Source organism: Antedon bifida, chromosome 9 (genome assembly GCF_963402885.1).
Source record: "Antedon bifida chromosome 9, ecAntBifi1.1, whole genome shotgun sequence".
Classification (NCBI taxonomy): Eukaryota; Metazoa; Echinodermata; class Crinoidea; order Comatulida; family Antedonidae; genus Antedon; species Antedon bifida.
This window is the reverse complement of record NC_136234.1, coordinates 17,663,243-17,678,165: the sequence shown is the minus strand read 5'-3', so window position 1 is coordinate 17,678,165 and position 14,923 is coordinate 17,663,243. Positions and strand designations below refer to the sequence as shown.

General features: G+C 34.4%; 1 protein-coding gene and 1 non-coding gene across 4 annotated transcripts in view; both read right to left on the bottom strand.

Moving 5' to 3' along the window:
* LOC144852524 (muscarinic acetylcholine receptor M1-like) overlaps window positions 1-14,923 on the bottom strand; it is a 74,955-nt gene that overhangs the window by 20,645 nt on the left and 39,387 nt on the right. For all 3 annotated transcript variants that reach the window (XM_078710372.1, XM_078710374.1, XM_078710375.1), the window contains exon 3: window positions 12,420-12,487. The gene's annotated coding sequence lies outside the window, so the exon portion shown is untranslated. The remainder of the gene's footprint in view (window positions 1-12,419; window positions 12,488-14,923) is intronic.
* Trnar-ucg (transfer RNA arginine (anticodon UCG)) lies at window positions 532-604 on the bottom strand. The gene has a single exon. It is a non-coding gene; the product is annotated as a tRNA-Arg (tRNA).

The window sequence follows — 14,923 nt, the reverse complement described above, 5'->3', positions numbered from 1 at the left end:
GTATTCATGTAACGCGTTTATAGTATGGTAGGAATAACAGTAACGCGTTACACATTTAATAAATAATTATTATTAGTATATTGCTTATGCAACTGCTGGCAATCTTCATCATAATGGCAACTGCAAATACGATGTATTTGAACATAACTTGTGAGTTTATTTGAATAATTATTTGAACGTGATAAATTATACTGTTTAAATGAAACTGGATAGTGGAGTAAATATAATTTACATAATAGGTTGAACAAAAGCAATAGTCGCTATTCTATAGTGTGAACATTGTTGGTCAAAATGCATTTTTGTCATGTTGACCACGTGATCATCTGCGGGTGGAGTTCACCGTTACAATTAAACACAAATCGGCCGTCAGAGATTGGATGAATTTGCATATTATATAAATCGTATTGTTTTAGCCCAAATCAATAGCCTACTAACGATCTTAAAATTTATTAAGTTGGTCGACGCAATATCAATCGTTTGGTATTAATTTCGCGATCCAATAAATAAATAAAATAAAAGCCATCATAAAAATGACCACGATGGGACTCGAACCCACAATTTTCCGATTCGAAGTCGGACGCCTTATCCATTAGGCCACGCGGCCGCTTTTTTTAACGGATATATAAAGATTAATATTTTACTGCTTTGCCGTGCGATTAAAAATCCATATTATTACAGTACCCGTCTCTCTACTAAAAAAATTGAAATCACATCTATAATTTTAAACATTTTTATTTAAATGGCAAGCCAAATAATTACAGCCTATAATTGTAAATAATAAAATTATTTAAGACCTGAAACCTTGGCAACAATTACAAAAAAATATATACACTATTAATGTGACTGCCAGTAATAATTGATAAACGACATCATTAGGCATATGGTATTTACTGTACAATAAATTGAATCGGGGTTTCCCCATTTAATGTCTTGTATCTTAATTAGGCCAACACCAATTTAATCAACATTCATTTAAATGGAAATCATTAAATATGATTACACTATTATAAATAATAATGTAACAGCGAGCATGCGCACTATCCACTCAATGTACCAGTATAATAAATATTAATTGTAATTGTATGCGTATGATGTGTTACATCAATGTATTATAAAGACAATCAGGAGTTCCCCCATGTAAGTCTATTGTATCTTTAGACCAATATTCAATCAATATTAAATAAATACGATATACACTATAATAAGTATTTAAACAGTGAGCAGCAACATGGTGTCACACCAATACGGTTGACTAAAGTCATTTGTTTTATTTTCGTTATACAATAAAGTAAAAGTACAAAAAAAGTGACCACGATGGGACTCGAGTCGGACGCCTTATCCATTAGGCCACGCGGCCAATCTGGTTTCGTTTAGTATTGCAAGGACAAAAGTTGTTAAAAACGCAAACATAATGTTTAGCCTACTGTTCAATATGTGAATTAACACTATCAAAACTTGACAAAAAATAGTAAGATTCTTGTAAACTGTTTCATGTCTGGCGACAATAAAAAAAACCCCTGCTCGTATATTGTCATTGCCATTGCACTAGTCACTCATAAATAATAATTTTAACCAGGGAAAAGTGAAATTAAACATAAAATGGCGACATGTATTAATGTAAAATCAGAGAATATAATGTGATTGGTGGAAAACAGCAAAACTGTCAAATTAGTATAGCGCAATTATTTTTAACGGGCTCATCACACCATTCGATTATTGAACAAATCGAACCGATCAATACTATTCGATACTACTAACAATGAGCGTTTTGACCACTAAATCACTTTTTAAAAAACAATAATTCTAATTAATAATTTAAACAAAAATTCCGAACCCCTCTACAGACAAATCTATCTGGGATCACCCTTCTCTGCTTCCAACAGTTAAAAACAAATGTCATGCCCAGACAGCAGGCATACATTACACGCCCTAATTGCTAGATCCAACATTGTAGGCCTACAGTAAGTCAGACCCCCGATTTAAATGTTACTGTTGGCATTGACGATATTGAAAACAATATGAATCATACATCTAGCCTAGGCGTTTACACAAATCAAACAATGGTGTATGCAACATACCGTGATTATCGTCAAATGCAGAAAACATGCTTGTTCATAATAATAGTAATCCATACTTCAATAATGACTTCCAAAACTATTGGAAATATTCTTTGAGCGTTGTATACCTTCCATAACGCCCCTCCTGACTGTAAATGGTAAAATGTGATGGTAGCCTCGGACAGTAAACGCAAATATTTAACAATACTGAGAATCACGCAGCCGCATGCGAAGTAAACATTCAAAACCATATGTACACAGCTAGCTAGGCCTACTTTTCTTTTAAAAACACTCACCACAATATGGTGACACCGAGTCTTTCACAAACGCCAGCAACATCTATATATGTTTAAGTACCTTTTAAGCCTAAATTGATATACTTTCCACTCATATGACATTGTTTAGATTTCAATAAAGGTTTATTAAATACATTTTTATATTATTTAGGAATTTATTTTCTTTAAAAATATTATTCTTGGTGAAACTCAGAAGAATTGTCATAATATTCGATATGATGTTCCATTTTCACGATATGAAATAAAACGTAATGTCGATGCAATGTTTTTTTTTTATTATTGCCGTAACGTGGATAAAATCAAACGACATAATCAAAGTCAATTTATAATAATAGTATAATTGTACATTATTACTACTTTGGAGAGGCTAAAACCACCCAGCGTGAGAATGAATCGTTGTGAAACGGTAAAAGCCGCTGAAAAATCCGGGTTCATTTATGTGTCAACAGCTTTTCTTTCTTTCTTTCTTAGTTAAATACAGTGCTTCAAGAAATCTGTTTAATTTGTTACGTTCAAACAAGCATACAGTAGGCCTATACATCGTACCTCTGAAAACTATTGAGAGGTACATCGGTTAACAACACGAAGGTTAACCGACCAACACGAGTACTTTACGTTGGGTGTAGGCCTAACTTTGATACGATCTAGCGCGTGTGAACACTATCGGGGGGTACATCGGAGTTAACAACACCAAAGAAGGATAACCGACCGCACGAGCACTTTACGTCGGGTGTAACCCCGATACGATATATAGCGCGTGTGAACACTATCGGGGGGTACATCAGAGTTAACAACACCAAAGAAGGATAACCGACCGCATGAGCACTTTACGTCAGGTGTAACCCCGATACGATATATAGCGCATGAGAAAGACAGATTGTATACGTTCATTCTCAAAGATAGTCTAACAGTACTTAACAACTATGTGAAGATTTTTCCAACTAGGTCTAAAACCATTTATACATGAGTATATATTATAGGGACAACATAGAGACACAAAGTTTCCCCTTACTAGGGTGTCCCTTGAATAGGGGTTGTTGCAGGAAGTGTATTCCTTACATATTCTCTTCGAATAATCAGTAAATCCGGAATAATCAACTTTCTCTCGACTGTAAATTTAGTTAAAGCAATGTTTTTAAACTGTCTTTCACACTGGAAATGCCTAGAGTGTATTGACAGTATTACGGAAGTGGTTGAAAGGCCAAACCACATGGAATTCCTCACTTACCATGGACAAGAGCCTTAGAGCAATATTGGTATTCGGCGCTATATAAATATTGTGATTGAATGAGTGACGTTTCATAGGTAGTTGTACTGGCAATTTGTATTTCATTATTGTGATGTTCCGCCTGTTAAAATGTCAACTGTCATTCATTGTCCAGGAGGCGGTTATACAGGGAGATTGTCTCTGCTGTTCAACTCTTTTCAATTGTAGCGTCCTTATCAGCAACAGTGTCTTCTTCTTCAATTTAGGAGCGAACTTCATTGGTAAAGGCTACTACTCCACTGGCTCTAGTTTTCATGCACGATGTGTGGTGCATACACAGTTACCTTATAATTAACCCTTTCGCCTATTCTCCCAGATATCCCTATCCGTATCAGTGTTGTTGACATTATTTACTTTATGAGCTAGATATAATCTACTACCCTATCCAGAGGGCGACCCTAACTAACACTTACTCGTCAAATGAACAAGGGGAAACATTTTAACATCACGACCAACACTTACTCAGGGAACACACCTATATTACACTTTGTTTGGTCCCGAATGTGTCCCCTTAATAGGAGTTTGTAATAATTATATTTCTATATGAGTCTTTATTCGGCATGGGACTCAATTGACACACAGAGAGTCGGCGTCTTACTTTACTACCCGACATTAGCAACTTTGCGTTCAAACGACGCGCCACGCGTCTTTCGAGTAAAAAGAAAATTATGCGCACGCTCAGAAATACATGAGCATGCGCAGAGTGGTAAATTGTCCGTCCCGATCCTCGTCATCCTCGAAATTCCGGATCAACTTTTGTACAATATGTAAACAATAATAATGTGTGAAGGAGAATAAAATGTGGGGCATAGCCACTAAAGAGAGAAACAGACGTATAATTCATACAACGGACACTCGTATACGAAATTGACTGATTTAATTGGAAAAACAAAAAGCAAGAAATATTATAATTATGTTCTTCATTTCTCCAAGATTCAATGGTCACGCCCACAAAACAAAATTTACAAATCTCATCTTTCCGTCATTTAGTGACATATCAAATAATATTGATTTGATTTCCACTATAACGGAACTCGTATGTATTGTTTCACTTGTCTATGCGTGATGTTGCTATAGTGACCATTAGAATTGACGCGTATCAATATCTCTATCTCTGTCTCTAATATGGTAGTGATATTCCCAAATATGGTAGTGATATGACATCATCATGTCCATATATGGGCACAACACCTTTTGTTGTCACATAAAGTGTGATAGTGTAGACAGACCTTTAAGGCTTCCATTCATTCACGAATACAAGTAAAAGATCAACTAATTATCATTAAAACATCAATGGTGTGTAACTATGATATCACGGCACAAGGCAATGATTGAGTAAATAAAATAATTATTTACAAAAGCAGGTGTTTTTCTTTCCAAATATTCCGCAATAATTCCGCAAAATGAATCCGTCCAACACTAAATTCAAATACTTTGGAGCCTCCCTCCTTCTTTTCGTTCGGTTCCCTCGGAATACAAAAACGGATAATCGTTTTTCACTCTCTCTTTCGTCACATGGCAATGCTGTGGGTATCAGTGGTGGATCTCAATGGAGATACAAAATAAAATATATATTGATGGAAATGATCTTGCACATAGAATTTAACAATTTTGTTTTTGTAAGACCCTTTTAAACAAGGCCAACAGCCATTAAGTCGCGTGCTACAATGCATAGTGATACCGGACCGACAGACAGACCGACAGACCGACAGACTAATACAACATAAACAATTATGGACAAACACATAAATACTAATTCAATTTGAAAATCAAGTTTGACAATGTATGCGTCTTTAAAAATATTAAGTTGTAAGAGTCGAATTGATGTGGAAATATCAATCTCATCTGAACGAAGACAACAATTTGCTTTTCGTAGAAGCATCATTTAACCTTTAACCTTAGAAACTAGATGACAAACAAACAGTGCTTCATCTTATAATTTCAGATCTTTATAAATCCATTATTAATAGCTGTTTAATGATACATCGTCAAGTGCTAATTTGAAATATAGTAATGCATATAAGATCAAACGAACCGCCTGTTTTACATAATTAGACAGGTGGTTGAGACAATTTCAGTTAATTTACAGTATTAGTTGTATAATTATTTCAAATGTTTGCCTGCTGTTTAATCTTCGTACATTCATTCAAATTTCATCCCAATTAAAAATGTTATGTGCCCATATATGGACATGATGATGTCATATGATTACCATATTTGATCATATCCCTACCATATTTGGGCACTTCAAACTTGTCCAACTAGTTTGATAGTGTAGACTGAGCTTTATACACACCGATCCTCCGACGCCAGCAATGAACAATGGGAACACTGTTAAGCTCTGTCTACACTATCAAACTTTATGTGACAAAAAAAATGTGATGTGCCCATATATGGACATGACATGGACATATCACTACCATATTTAAGCATATCACTACCATGTTTAGGCACATCAAACATAAAGTTTGATAGTGCAGACAGAGCTTTATACTAGGAGAGAGTGCAACTTTCCTCTCATTTGCTCAACGAGATCTCTCACCGCTCGATTATAGATAAAATATCTTCTTTTTTTTAAATGAACGAAATCAACATTTGATTGCAAATTAGTTTTTAATAATTATTGTAACTGAACCACCAAAGTTGATCTTGTTTTTTTCTGAAACAAAAACTCAATCATAAACAATCAAACATTGTTATCAATACGTTTCACATGCATCTTTAAGTGAATTCAAACGTATCTAACAAGCATCATTAGTTTTCAGGCAATTTCAATTTTATTGCTAATGTAACGTCGATGGCAAATATCCGTATTAACCATGGGGAAAAGATACCGCGAACTATATCCAGTTGACATTAGATTTCCGTGTATGTATGGTCCTTCTCTGACATTAACAAAACAATACAATTTACAAAACCTATTATGGAACGATATAATGACATGGTGTAAGTTTTATGTTGGTTGGGAGGGTAGAAGGAACGATTGAACAACATTGCTGTTGCGTACTTGTACGAGTTCATAGTCTAAATATGTTGTATTCCTTCCCTCCCGCCCACTTCGTAAATCACACCATTAAGGCCTACATTATTGCTCTAAACTGTTAATACATGTCTAATAAGTTAACATTGTCCACGTGATCAATTACCAAGCTAACGCAAAAGTTGAACATCACGTTCAAGGCGTAAAAATCGAAAACTGAGAAAGTTAATGTTTTTTATATACGGTTACACTTTAACCATAACAGGCAATATACTCGCGAGTAAAATTCGAGGATAAAAATACTAAAGTGCACTTTATAATATAACGTGATTGGTCACATATATTACGCGCGTGTCACATACATACTTTATTTTATTTTATTCAATTTGCAGGTAATTTCAGGCACAAATAAAATGACAACGGTGCAGCACCCCGAGGATTTCTTTAAGTAATTATTGATTTGAATTGATTACATCATCACTAGCCAAAACCAACACGCGCGCGTTCAAAGACCGATGAACACGCGCGCGTTCAAAGACCAATGAACACGCGCGCGTTCAAAGATTGATGAACACACGCGCGTTCAAAGATTGATGAACACGCGCGCGTTCCAAGATCAATAAACACGCGCGCGTTCAAAGATCGATGAACATGCGCGCGTCAACCTTGTGTCGGTGTTACTAAGGACGATAAATGGTACATATTGAATGAATTAAACGTTTTAAAATATAAATAAGTAATGGACATAAGCTTTGAGTTGTAAATCATTCAAGTGTTGTTCACAAAATATCATCTGAAGATATCACTTGGGGATTCGTGAGATTTGAAAAACATCAACATCATAGTAAATAAGAGATAAGTGTTTATTGATAAAACTCAACTGCTTACATTTTAAAAAACAATTGAGCTGGATTCACTATTTGGATTAATATTTTTTTTCTCAATTAGAGCCTACATGGAATTGTTGGTATTTAATTATGATGACGATGTATATGTGTGTTTTTTTTAATTAAGATCTTTGATGAAAGCCATTATGGTGATAAATGATGGTTTTTTGGTATAAATTATGACGATGCTGATGATGACGAATGATGACGATGATGACGACGATGATGATGATGAAGACGATGCTGATGATAATGATGACGAAGACGACGACGACGATAATGATGACGATGATGATGATGACCATGATGATTATGACGATGATGATGATGATGATTATGATGATGTTAATGATGTGGTGAGGGTTTTTACTGCTGATGCAGTAGTGCCAGAAGATGTCAAGAATGCTGACGACATGCCGATGAGTTGATAGTGATGACGCGATAGCGTTGATGTCAAACATGTTGGTGGTCAGATGGAGTTTTATCAATAGAGGAAAACTGTGCTAAAGCTAGATTTCTACTCGGATGCAACGCAAGTAATTTGACCAATCACAATACACAGCTCGATGAGCCATCGCGTCTCGATTGGTAAAATTACTTTCGTTGCGCTTTCGGCGTCATTATGCGTCCAAAATGCTTGGTTCTTACTTGAGACGTAACGCAACTTAAGTGATTTGATCAATCACAAGCGATAGATGATTCGAACTGTTGCTTGTTCAACTCGCTTGCGTTGCGTCTACGTTCTTGCTAAAGATTGGCTTCATATCCAAAATCACAATTATTACAAAATGCATTCATGGGTGAATTTACTGAAATTTCATCAATATAATGTACTATTAATCGTATTAGCCAAGTATCTATGACGTCATACGACAATAAAGAACTGATTCTGTCGACAAAGATAATTTAATACATGTCAAAATGTCCCGATACCTAATCATGATTGACTGTTAGGATGCCCTCAATTGCGTGATTGGTTGCTATGGAAACTGAATGTAAACAATTCTGAAAGGCTTGATACACATGCTGGCTTGATTTAGTATAAAGCAATTAGTGATGATATCGGTAACTGTTTGACAAACGCTATACATTGTATCTGCATACTAATTTAGGGCACTTAAATAAACACGCGACAATTAATGGGTGCGTGTTATAACAGCCATCTTCGTCATGTTTTTATTTGTGACATTTATTTTTAACTGCGACTCATCTGTATTTGTTTATTTATTAACAATTTGACATATAGAAATGACCAATCACGAACCACGAGACCTTGTAACAGAAACGAGCTAATAACTTCACATGAAAATAGTTTGCATCTGAGCAGTAGTAGTTAAAAATAAGCCTAGTAAATTTAGTACTGTAGATTATGTGTTTAGTACTGCGTTTGTGTATAGGTACCCATAGTCCGGTTCTGGTCAGCCACACTGTTTAATATTCGTTTAGAAAATATTTTTGGCACAAATGGCGTGTCTTAACTATACTTTTAACACAACTCAAAATCTTAAGCAGCTAATTAACGTTCAGAATATAATTTTGTGATTGTAATTGTACAGCGATCGAATATTACAGATGTTTGCTTTCACAACAATTTATTTTTATCAAGTTTAGTCAAAACCATAACATTCCTAAAGACTGTTAAAGCTCTGTCTACACTATCAACGTTTATGTGACAAAAAAAAGTGTGATGTGCCCATATAATGAACACGATGATGTCATATCATATGTCACCATATTTGAGCATATCAGTACCATATTTGGACACATCACTTCTTTGGTCAAACTATTTTGATAATGTAGACACAGAGCTTAGACCTAAAAACAAATTCAGTCGTTGCTTGAACACAAGAAATTAAATAATATCTATTACCCATGGCCTCTAAAATAAAAAAGGAAGAAATAAAAACATAAAAACTAGCAACACCTAATTACTAGGAAATACGAGGTAAAGCTAATTGTTTAATACAAAATTAATCATTAATGTTATAATAGCAGACTTCTAGAGTTTTTTTTAACCATTTCTAGCATAACAAGAAATTACATTAAAATGCAAACAAATTAATAATTGATAGAATGAATAACAAAAAAAGAAACAGCAATTTATATCGTTTCAATTTTATACTTCCACTACAGCCTATTTATACTCAACTGGTGATGTGAGATTCCGTTTTCGGACTTTTTTTCTGTTGTCTTGGTCAATTTATTCGTTTTTTTTAGGCTATTTGTGGTTTATTTTACATCAACATTTTCATTTTTACACTTGAGCTAAACAGCGCATAGAGACTATTTGTATTTTAAAATTTAAAACCATTAACCATTAACTTCGGTTAACAGTAGTTTAAACATTAAAGTTCCTTCATAGTTTAAATATGTACGAACGCATATTGAAAAATAAATTAGGACCACTGATGTTCTTGGTCAACAGAAATCAAATTTATGCCGCCAATATTATTTTTATGCAGACGTCTCCCTAATAACGCATACTAACCAGATACCTCAGGCTCTCTGTAGGAATTAAGTTCTTGCGGCGACTCCGTTAATTTATATTTACATATAAACCTAACTAATCAATTCTGACAATGTCGTAAATAATTAATCCTGACATGAATGTTAGAACAAATTAAATGTTACCTTTCGACGTTAAAAAATTCCGTTTCGATTAAAAAAAAAATATCCAACGATGATGATACGAAGTATAGAAATTGACGAAGAACTCGAAGTGAAATCTGAGATTGAAATAATGCCGTGCGCTACATAAGGCATCTTTACTCGATTATTGATTTTATTTGAGACATAAATATTCGTCAAATATTACGTCACATAGTTTGCTTTGCTCGCGATATCAACCAATGAGATGAAAGGAAATAAGGAATGATTATGATCGCGATGAAAGGCAACTGTCCAAAGAAAACCGGTAAAGGGATCGATCGAGTCAGAGAATTCGAGTCATCTGCAGTTAATTTCTACCCTTCACGGGCCATTAGAGGCGTTCAGAGTAGCTATTGAGCTGTTGGTCCATATACTATTAATAACCACTGTCTAGTAATAGTAGTATTTACAATAGCTGACTGTAACAACAGTGCGAGCGAGTACTATAATAGCAGTACTGTATTGCGATATTATGTACATGTTATTAGTATTCAGAGAAGTGCGGACGAATTTAGCAGTACTCCTGTACTATTACTGTATGCGATATTATGTACATTTTATTAGTATTCAGAACAGTGCGAGCGAGTACTAGCAGTACTACTACTGTACTTCTACTGTATGCGATATTATGTACATTTTATTAGTATTCAGAGAAGTGCGAGCGAGTACTAGCAGTATGTATGCGATACTATGTACATTTTATTAGTATTCAGAGAAGTGCGGGCGAGTACTAGCAGTATTTCTACTTCTACTGTATGCGATATTATGTACATTTTATTAGTATTCAGAGAAGTGCGAGCGAGTACTAGCAGTATTTCTACTTCTACTGTATGCGATATTATGTACATTTTGTTAGTATTCGGAACAGTGCGAGCGAGTAGGCCTACTAGCAGTACTACTACTTCTACTGTATGCGATATTATGTACATTTTATTAGTATTCAGAGAAGTGCGGGCGAGTACTAGCAGTATTTCTACTTCTACTGTATGCGATATTATGTACATTTTATTAGTATTCAGAGAAGTGCGAGCGAGTACTAGCAGTATTTCTACTTCTACTGTATGCGATATTATGTACATTTTGTTAGTATTCGGAACAGTGCGAGCGAGTAGGCCTACTAGCAGTACTACTACTTCTACTGTATGCGATATTATGTACATTTTATTAGTATTCAGAGAAGTGCGAGCGAATACTAGCAGTATTTTTACTTCTACTGTATGCGATATTATGTACATTTTGCATTTTTTGCAGTGCGAGCAAGTACTACAGTATAGGCATAGGCCTACAACTAAGTAGCCTATACGTATACATGCGACAATGAGTACAGCTCTTCTATTTACTATTGGTTAAGAATACAATGTATTTCCTTGGTTTTAGTGACCTCTCTGATATAATATCCTCTCTAGTGTTCCGAATATCCATATTGGAAGAGTGCAAAATGATCCCGTAAAAGCATAAAAAAAAAATTGTTTTAACCTTAGTTTAGCGAGACACAACGAAACGTAGTTTTACGACCAAACCTTATCTTTTCCAATGCGCATCGAATGTAAGATATATATCATATACACCGACATAAAATGCGAATACACAACTAGTCTCAATAGGGATGAAAACCCCCAACCAATTATATTTCATGATGATATATTTAAGGTAATAGCTATATCCAAAATAATATCAAATTAAGAACATTTCTCTCACCATATCAATATTTTTTTTTAAAGCACTCAAAATAACTATGAATATTTATGACATTCGCAATTGATGTCCACACGAACCATTAATTTTTACACACTGGAGAATTTTTTACGATGTTTACAATTTGTCGACAATTAGTATAGCCTACTTTAAGGAGTGAATAATACACACAAAAAATATATTATTGCCAATCTGTTTCCATGGTCTGCGACAATTAACTTCAGGTAATAAAAATATACAACTTTGTGGTACCAATACAAATTCAGAGTGACGAGAAAATTGAACAATTTTGTTCAATTTCTCTTTATTCATCTCATAAAAAAACACATAAAAAAGGAGTAAAACAAATGTTAAAAAGAAGAAAGGGACCTTCAGGAAACCTCAGGGGCTTGTGATAGGAGGCCCACTAAAAACTATAGTTTGTGGAAAACCCAATTATTATTGAGAATGAGACAAGTGGTTGTTTTATATTTGATATTTTAAATGGTACCATAATGACAACATCGTCAATGTCTGGCGAACATTTTGCAAAAAATAGTAAATATAATAACATAATTTAAAAGAAATGTAATTAAATGATGTACACACCTTTGATTAAGTTTACATTTTCCTTCTTTTTTTTGCAGCCTGGGTAAAATAGTGATCGATGGGTTGTGCTAAAAAAAGATACAAAACAGTACAGTTAGAAAAGTGTATAACATTTATATTGATTTATGATTCAGTTAATACATTTTACATAAACAAGTTTTGTTTTTAAATTGGTAGTTGAGTTCTGTTATTCATTCCATGGATTAAGGAATAGAAATCCATGTTCATTCATTCATTCCTTTATTTCGGATAGTACATTCATATACAAATCATACAAAGAAAAAACAAGAAGAGAAACAATTACACCAGAAAATTAACAATATAAGCAACTTCCACAAAACCAACCTACAATATCCTAAAAAACAATTTGCACCAACGCTGATGTTAGGTTGGATTGTGGAAGTACGGTAATTATGGTTTAAATATGTTGTAGGCTTACTTTGTTTCGTTTTTCCTTTATTTATTCGACCATCATAATAGGCTAGGCCTAGTAGCAACACCATAACATACACAAATGAAAACAATCTTGACAGAAACAACTTAATGAAAATACATCGTTGTACAATTTCTACCTCTTGTATACGCCTATGTAACACATTAAATAAATTAATTAATAATTTAAAATTTTTCTTAATTTGATCATTGTCGAATATTTTGTTCAGAATTAAACTTTGTGTAGGTAGGCCCATACATAATTGAATACAGAATTAATTTAAACCGATTACTGTCAAGCAACCACTCTTTTTTACATCTTAGAAAATTGAATTAATAAATTATGTAATAAATCTAAAATGACAAATTTTTTTTTAAAATGAATCACTCGTGCGTAATTATTGATTTGTCACTAAGATTTCCTTAAAAGGCTCGAAACAGTCGTTCAAAAAGACATCCACAGTTGGCGCCAAACTAAAAGTGCGCCATAAAATTCCTAGTGAGATTATAAATCGATATAGGCCTAAATATGATCGTAAAAATGTTTCCATAATAGGAATGGTTTAGCAGATCAAGTAGCCTTCTAGCTTCGTCGTCATATGGATACTATTCAGGAATAATCTACGTGCATTAAACTATTAAATTCTATTTTATTTTCTACTGAAAATGGTGTCAAACTTTTCTAGGTGAATAAAACCCTCGTTGGTTTTGAGTATTACCGAAAAGTAGGCTAAATAAATTCGCAGAACTCATTGTAACAGACAGAAAATTCCGCTTGGAAATTCAACAAAAACCTAAAGCCAAAACATATTTTAAAAACAATGCACTACAGCCGACTCAAAATATGATAAACAAACAATCAAACTGCCAAAAATGTATCGTTTGCTTATTTTTCTATAGCGCCACCAACGAGCAATTTGCACAACAACTTTTCGGAAGATTAATGTGGACGAGCCGCGCCGAGTGACATGAGAGTAGGCCTATAAGTTAGCCAAAGAGTTAATTGAAACATACCATGTTATAGATCCAAAACTGTTGGGTCGGGGGTGCAAGTAAGATAAAGTGGTAGGGGAGAGAATAATGGCCAATGCAGGCCCGTAGTCAGGGGGGGTTTTTATGGTTCGGGCGAACCCCCCCTTTACAGCGAACCCCCCTTAACCGACTGCGAACCCCCATCCCCGACATCCCCAATACCTCACCACCCTCATCTCTGAAATTCCTCCAAATACGTGCCCCACAATACAAAAAGTTATTTGTAAATTGAAAAATTCGTTAACTCGTTCGTGAATAACTCATACCTTATTGTTAAACAAAAGAATTGGTTGCCGAAAAATAATACGAATTTTTGGTTCCAGGATGTAACATGATATTGACGTGAGCTTGGGCACGAACGAATCGTACAAAGGACACCGCTAGACAACCGCGTACCTATTGTTTCGATCACTGGCAGTCAGTATGCATATATAGCCTTCCGACGTACATCAAAAAATGGAACGCTGCGGTTACCTACAATATGTATGTGTGGCTATGAAGTATAGTGGATTATATTAAATTAAATATATTACACTATAATATCTATGGTATCATGTACTGTAGTTTACACCTATAGCATTCGATTATTTTTTTCTAGACCACCAGCCGATACGTAGGCCTACTCAACTGTATCAATGCCACCTATTTACATTGATATATTTAGTTTCCTCAACAAATTGCTGTAAATAAATATAGATAGAGCTATCAGGGGCGGTCGCAGGACTATTTTAAGAGGGTTGCCCAAAGACTCCAGGGCTGTAGACACTGAGTATTTGAGCAAGAAAATTGTTAAATGACACCCCTAGATGGCCGCAAATGGTACTCTCGCACGTAAAATTCATGATACTTTTTTTTTCGTTCAATGCAAACGTCACGGGGAGGTCCCCGATGAAGGTACTTTTGGTACGGTAATACATTCTAATAACTGTACTCAATTAATGTAATTAATTATCAATTAATAATTTTAAAAAGTTATACAAAAAATATGAAGCTGTTGCTATAAATATATTGAGCAAAAATTTTAATTCATTTAAAAATGC